General features: G+C 38.4%; 1 pseudogene; it reads right to left on the bottom strand.

Annotated features, from left to right (window-relative positions):
• The window catches only part of LOC102873721, an 11,605-nt pseudogene that overhangs the window by 1,213 nt on the left and 4,501 nt on the right, over window positions 1-5,891 (bottom strand).

Genomic DNA, 5,891 nt, shown 5'->3' with positions numbered 1-5,891 from the left:
GCTTGGGAAGGTGGAGGGACAGTGCAGGAGAGGAAGGCCCTCTATGAGGTGGATTGATTCAGTGACTGGGATAATTGGGATGGGAGTGTCAGAAACAGTGCGATTGGCACAGGACAGAGGGGAGTTTAGGGCTGTTGTACATAGGGTCGCTATGAGTCGCAGGCGACTCGAAGGCACATAACAACAACAACAACAACATCTTTAAGTATTTCAACTTGAGGCTTGAATTTGTTTGCAGTGTTTTGTTTTGGTTTTGTTTTTTTCCAGTTCTTTCAGCTTGAGAAATGCTGAGTGAGTTCCCTTTCTCTTCTCTAATTTCAGCTCTCTGCACATTCTTTTATAATATTTTGCTGTTTCTTCTTCAACTGTTAGTTTGTTATATCGAGGGAATGATCTTTATATTGCTAATTATAGCTTAAGTATCTGTATTATTGCATGTTTGTTTATCACTGTTCCTATTAGGGTAGCACTTGTCTGTCACTTTGCTGTACTGGGGTAACTTGTGGATTGTTGTGCACTGAAAATTTTACCCTATTATGTCAGATGCCAAAAGGGTTATTCATAGTATACAGGCTTCAGTAGATCTCCCAAACTAAAACACACTAGGAAGCAGGATTATCCATCCACTTCTTAAATAGCAAGACTCTGAAAACCCTATAAATAACAGAGGAATACAGAGAATTATAGTGTGAAAAATAGAGCCCAGATTGGAAGTCAATCAAGATGAGCTGAAATAGTCACATCCTTTAACAGTTGGAACATGAAATGTACAAAGTATGAATGTTGAAAAAAAATAAAGGTTGTGAAGAATTAAGTGGAACATATTAACACTTACATTTTTGGCATTAGTGAAATGAGATGGACTGACTTTGGCCACACTGAATAAGATAATTGCATAGTATATTATGCTGGGAATGAAAAATAGGAAGAATGGTGTTGCATTCATAGTTAAAAGGACAAATTCAAGTTCTGTCCTGAAGTACAATGTTGTTAGCAACATATACATATAAGGAAGACCTCACAGTATGACTATTACTCAAATATACACACCGACAGCAAAAGCCAAAGAGGAGGAAATTGAAGACTTTTACCAAACTTTACAGTCTAAAATTGGTCAAACATACAATAAAGATGCATTAATAATATTAAGTGATTAGAATGTAAAAGTTTGAAACAATGAAGATGGAGTGGTAGTTGGAAACTACAAACTTGATAACAGAAATGTCAGAAATAGGATATAATTTTGCACAATCAATGATTTATTCATCACAAAGGGATTTTTTTTAAAAACACACAAATGTTGACTCTACACATGGACCTCACATGATGGGCTGCACAGGAATCAGAATGACTACATCTGTGAAAGGAATTGTTGGAGAAGCTCAATATTAGCAGCCAAAACCAGGCACGGTGCTGACTGTGGAACAGTCCATCAATTACTCAAGTGCAAGTTCAAATTAAGGTTATAGAAAATAAAAACAAATCCACAAGAATAAAAATATGTTCTTGAGTCTATACCACCAGAATTTAAAAAATTATCTTAATAGGATTAAAGAATTGACCACTAAGATAGAAGACCAGATGAGTTGTGGGATGTCATCAAGGATATCATCCATGAAAAGAGCAAAAGGTCATTACAAAGAGGAGAAAGAAAAAGCAAAATGTATGTCAGAAGAGACCTTAGAGATCAAGAAGCCAAAACAAAGGGAACAGGTGTTGAAGTAAAAGAGCTGAACAGAAGAATTCAAAGAGAAGCTCCAGAAGACAAAGTAAAGTATTACAATGGAATGTGCAGAGAGCTGGAATTGGAGAAGCAAAAGGGGAGAACTCACCTGGAATTTCTCTGATTCTAGGACCTCTTCCAAGCCTGGCATGAACTTCTAGAAGTTCTTTCTCAGTGTACTGTTTAGTTTTGGGATGATCTTTAGCAAGATTGTGTTTGCATATGACAGTGTTCGATAGATTCCATACTCTGTTGGGTCATCTTTCTTGAGAATGGGCACAAATATGCATCTCTTCCAATCAGTTAGTCAGGTCTTTCCTATTTCCTGACACAAACTGGTGAGCAGACGAGGGCTGCATCTTTTAGTTGGAATAGAAAAAGACATAGGCTTCCTACCAAAACTTGTAACTTTTTGGTGATCTGATCTTGGATGTTCTTGGGTCATTTGTCCCAAATGATGCTATTAGGAGTTATTTGCCCAAATGTTAACTCACAGAACTGGCTAATCATATGAATAAAGTGTATATTCCATTGTTCATAACATATCTAAAAAGGCACCCTGTTGGTACAGTGTTTGAGAGCTCTGTTGTAGACCAAATGTTGGCAGATTGAACTCATCAACCCTCCTTCTCTTCAGGACAAAGATGTCGTGGTTTGCTTCCATAAAGATTTACAGCCATGGCAACCCTTTGGATTCCGTGAGTCAGAACCAACTCAAAGAAAATGGGTTCATTTTTACAGCACAGCTTTTAAATCACATATTCATAAAATCTGTGGCTTTTTAAACTCCTAACTGGTCAACCATTTCCTTAAATCATATAATATGTGAAGGAAATCACCTTTGGTAAAAATATTGTAAGTGGATAATGTTTCTTTATGCTTTATTTCCATTTCCAAGATGAAAGAAGAGAAGTGATCAGGAGAGACTGAGATATTTAAAACAGGAAAACTTCTGGGTTGTGGGATTTGCAGGAGAAGTAAAAGACTGTCCAAAGGTTAGAATTTTTTCTGTCTTTGAACCTCTATTGGTGTGATGTGAATCAAACCATTCATGCAGAGAACAAAAGCACTTTTGACTTCAGGAGCCAGTTAGGATGGCAACTTAAATCAACAGGGAGGAAAGGAGATATGACAAAAGGTCAGCTTAGTCATAGCTTCTTAAGCTTCAATTGAAGTTGTGCCTAAGGCTGAATAGCTGAATTGAGTTTGCAATTATCCACCCTTCCAGTGGTTTCCAACCTGAAGTTGCCAGATCAGTAAAATTTAGAAAAGAGTCTGTAAGCTATTTTTCAGATTTGCTAGTGGAATACTTCACAAATGTTGTTCAAGAATCAACCAGATTTGAACCAGCTGGAGGGGGAAGGCAACACTTTTTGAAAATGAATATAGAGTTTTCCATCTGGGGATCTGTGGAACTCTCTATATGTCTTTTTAAACACAGGTTAATTCTTTTTAAGTACTCTTTCATATAAAACCAATTATAATTTACCAACTACACTCCCAATTTTCCCTGCTTTTGGCTGAAATTATCATGTCTATATAGAAAACTTCTAACAGATACACATCTTTGATCAACAAAAGCAAGGAAATACCACTTTTGTAGTAAAGAAAAATTTTATGAAAGCATAGAATCTATTACAATTGCTGCCTCAAATTTTCTTTTGTCTAACTCCTCATTTTCCTATGCTTCTGGTACATAGGGTTTTCCTTTGTACCTAGAGCATAGGAAAATGACGGGGTGTGGGAGGGGAGAAAAGAAAACTCAAGGAAGCAATTAGTCCACAGAACTAATAATCTGCTAGAACCACAACCTCCTCTAACCTGAAAACAGAAGAACTAGATGATGTCCAGCTCTGCTACTACTGACCATTCTGACCAACATCACAACAGAGGGTCTAGTTAGAATAGTGGGAAAGTAAAACAAATTAACAAAAAAGAGCAGAATTATTAGTTGTAAAGAAGAACCCCAAGCCTATTATTGCCCTGAGAAAACCTGATTTAAAACTGAAGAGAGTCTTGGAGTCTATCTTCTAGCCAAATGATCTCACTCATACTCTCATTGCCTTGCAGTTAGAGCTGACCCTCCTGTGGGTTTTCAGAGGCTGCCAATCACTCAGGAGAGACGGCCCATCTTCCGCAGCTGGTGGATTCGAACTGCCTGACTGTATTGGTACTGCAGATCTTTAGCCATTCAATCACCAATGTCCCTCTCCAAATAATAGACAAGAGTATAAAATAAACAACATGAAGAATGTGCTCCTTAGGACATTCAACTATACAAGACCAACATGGCAATATTTGCCCAGAACCAAAGCTGAGAAGAAGATATGGAGAAAGGAAGATACGCCTTACAAAAGGAAATGGAATGCTAGGGAGGAAATGGAGAGAGTGCTGATGATGCATTTCCGGGATTACAACCAAAGTGACAGCATCAATATCTGTATGAACTATTTCTTGGGAAAATCAATTTACTATGTAAATTCATTGTTCTTTCACCAAAAGCACAAGAAAATGTTTTTCTTTGGTGGTTGTGTTGTTTGGGCTTTTTTAAAAAAAATTATTTTATTTTATTATTTTTGTGTGTGTGTGTACCGTCAAATCGGATCTGACTGGTACAGGAGGAGACTGTTCCTCCTTCTCCAGCAGAGCAGCTTGAGGATTTGAATTGCGTATCGCTGGGATTGCAGTGCAGCTTCTTGCCACTAGGCCACCAGGGCTCCCTTCTTTGGGGTTTTTTAAATAGAGCTAAGAAGCTTTCTTTTTAAAGGACTCCTAATTGTGAAAGATGAGAAGTTAACTTTCACTTGCCTCCTGTCCCCTTCTCTGCACTATGTATTTTAGTCTGGAATATTGATAGAAGAAAAATAGTTTTGAAAATAATTTTCTACCCCTCTGCTCATACAACTTTTCTTCTTTTACTCTTTCTCTCTGGAAGAGATTTGGATCCAAGAAGTTCTTACTCCACAGGAGAATGATGGACATCTCCTCTCATGCACTTCAAAGTCTCTGAATACCCATTGGAGGGTCAGCTATGAGCCATTCCCAACTAGGTGACACATAACAACAACAACTCCTTCCTGCCCCCCCCCCCCGGCCCCGAGAGATGTCTACTTCAATTGGCAAGGAGAGCTCTGGTGGAGCAATGGTGAAATGTTTGGTTGCCAATGATATGACTTGCAGTTCAAACTCACCACTCAGCGAGAGAAAATACGTGGCAATGTATTCCCATAATGATCCCAGCCTTGGGGACCCTACAGGACAGTCCGACTCTGAACAGTTCTAGAAACTCATTCACCGGCATTCAAGAACAACTTTAGCTGGCAAGAACCCTCGTGACACAGTTAAATGCTCAGCTATTAGTAATTAGAGGTTCAAGCTCACACAGAAGTTTAACAGAAGACTTAGAAATCTGCTTCTATAAGGATTGCAGCCTTAAAAACCCTGAAAGGCAGTTCTACTTTGTCATATGGGGTCACTGTGTGTGGAAATGGAGTCCACACTCTCTAATAGCAGTGACAATGCTTTATCTGCTTGGTATCCAATAAGGAACCCACACTTTTGGCTTATAAGATACTTCCTTAAAATTATTAACAAAGATGAAACCCAGAGTCTGTTTTTTGTCCCTACAATTTATATGGCTTCAAGCAAATCATGTGAAATTTTAAAGCTTCAGTTCTCTTATCAGTAAATATGAGACAATGATTAATATGTTTGAAAAATGCCAAAAGTTATATTACCAGTAAAAAACATAAAAACACATTACCAGCAAGTCCGAAGTGACTCCTTGCTGACTCCTCTGGACTTTCTGAGGTTCTAATCACTAGGAAGAGATTACTTAAGGAGTCACTGGCAGAGCTGAACTACCAGAAAGGAGCTACTTTTGGGTTAGCAGCACACCTTCCAATGAACTAGGGCCACGTCACTGATTGTTATGTTATGTGCTGTTGAGTACGACTCATAGTAACCCTATGAACACCAAGTCTGAACCCTGTTCTATCATGTGCTATCCTCATCATCTTTGACACATTGAACCCTTTGTGGCACTCACTGCATCAATCCATCTCATTGAGGGCCTCTTCTCTTTTGCTGACACTCCACTTTTCCAAGCATAATGTCCCTTTCCAAGGAATAGCCTCTCCTAGCAACATTCCAAAGTATGTGAAACGAA

Source organism: Elephantulus edwardii, unplaced genomic scaffold, assembly GCF_000299155.1.
Source record: "Elephantulus edwardii isolate Elephantulus edwardi_28Jun2011 unplaced genomic scaffold, EleEdw1.0 scaffold00021, whole genome shotgun sequence".
In the NCBI taxonomy this organism is placed as follows: Eukaryota; Metazoa; Chordata; class Mammalia; order Macroscelidea; family Macroscelididae; genus Elephantulus; species Elephantulus edwardii.
This window is presented reverse-complemented; position numbering and strand designations above follow the sequence as displayed.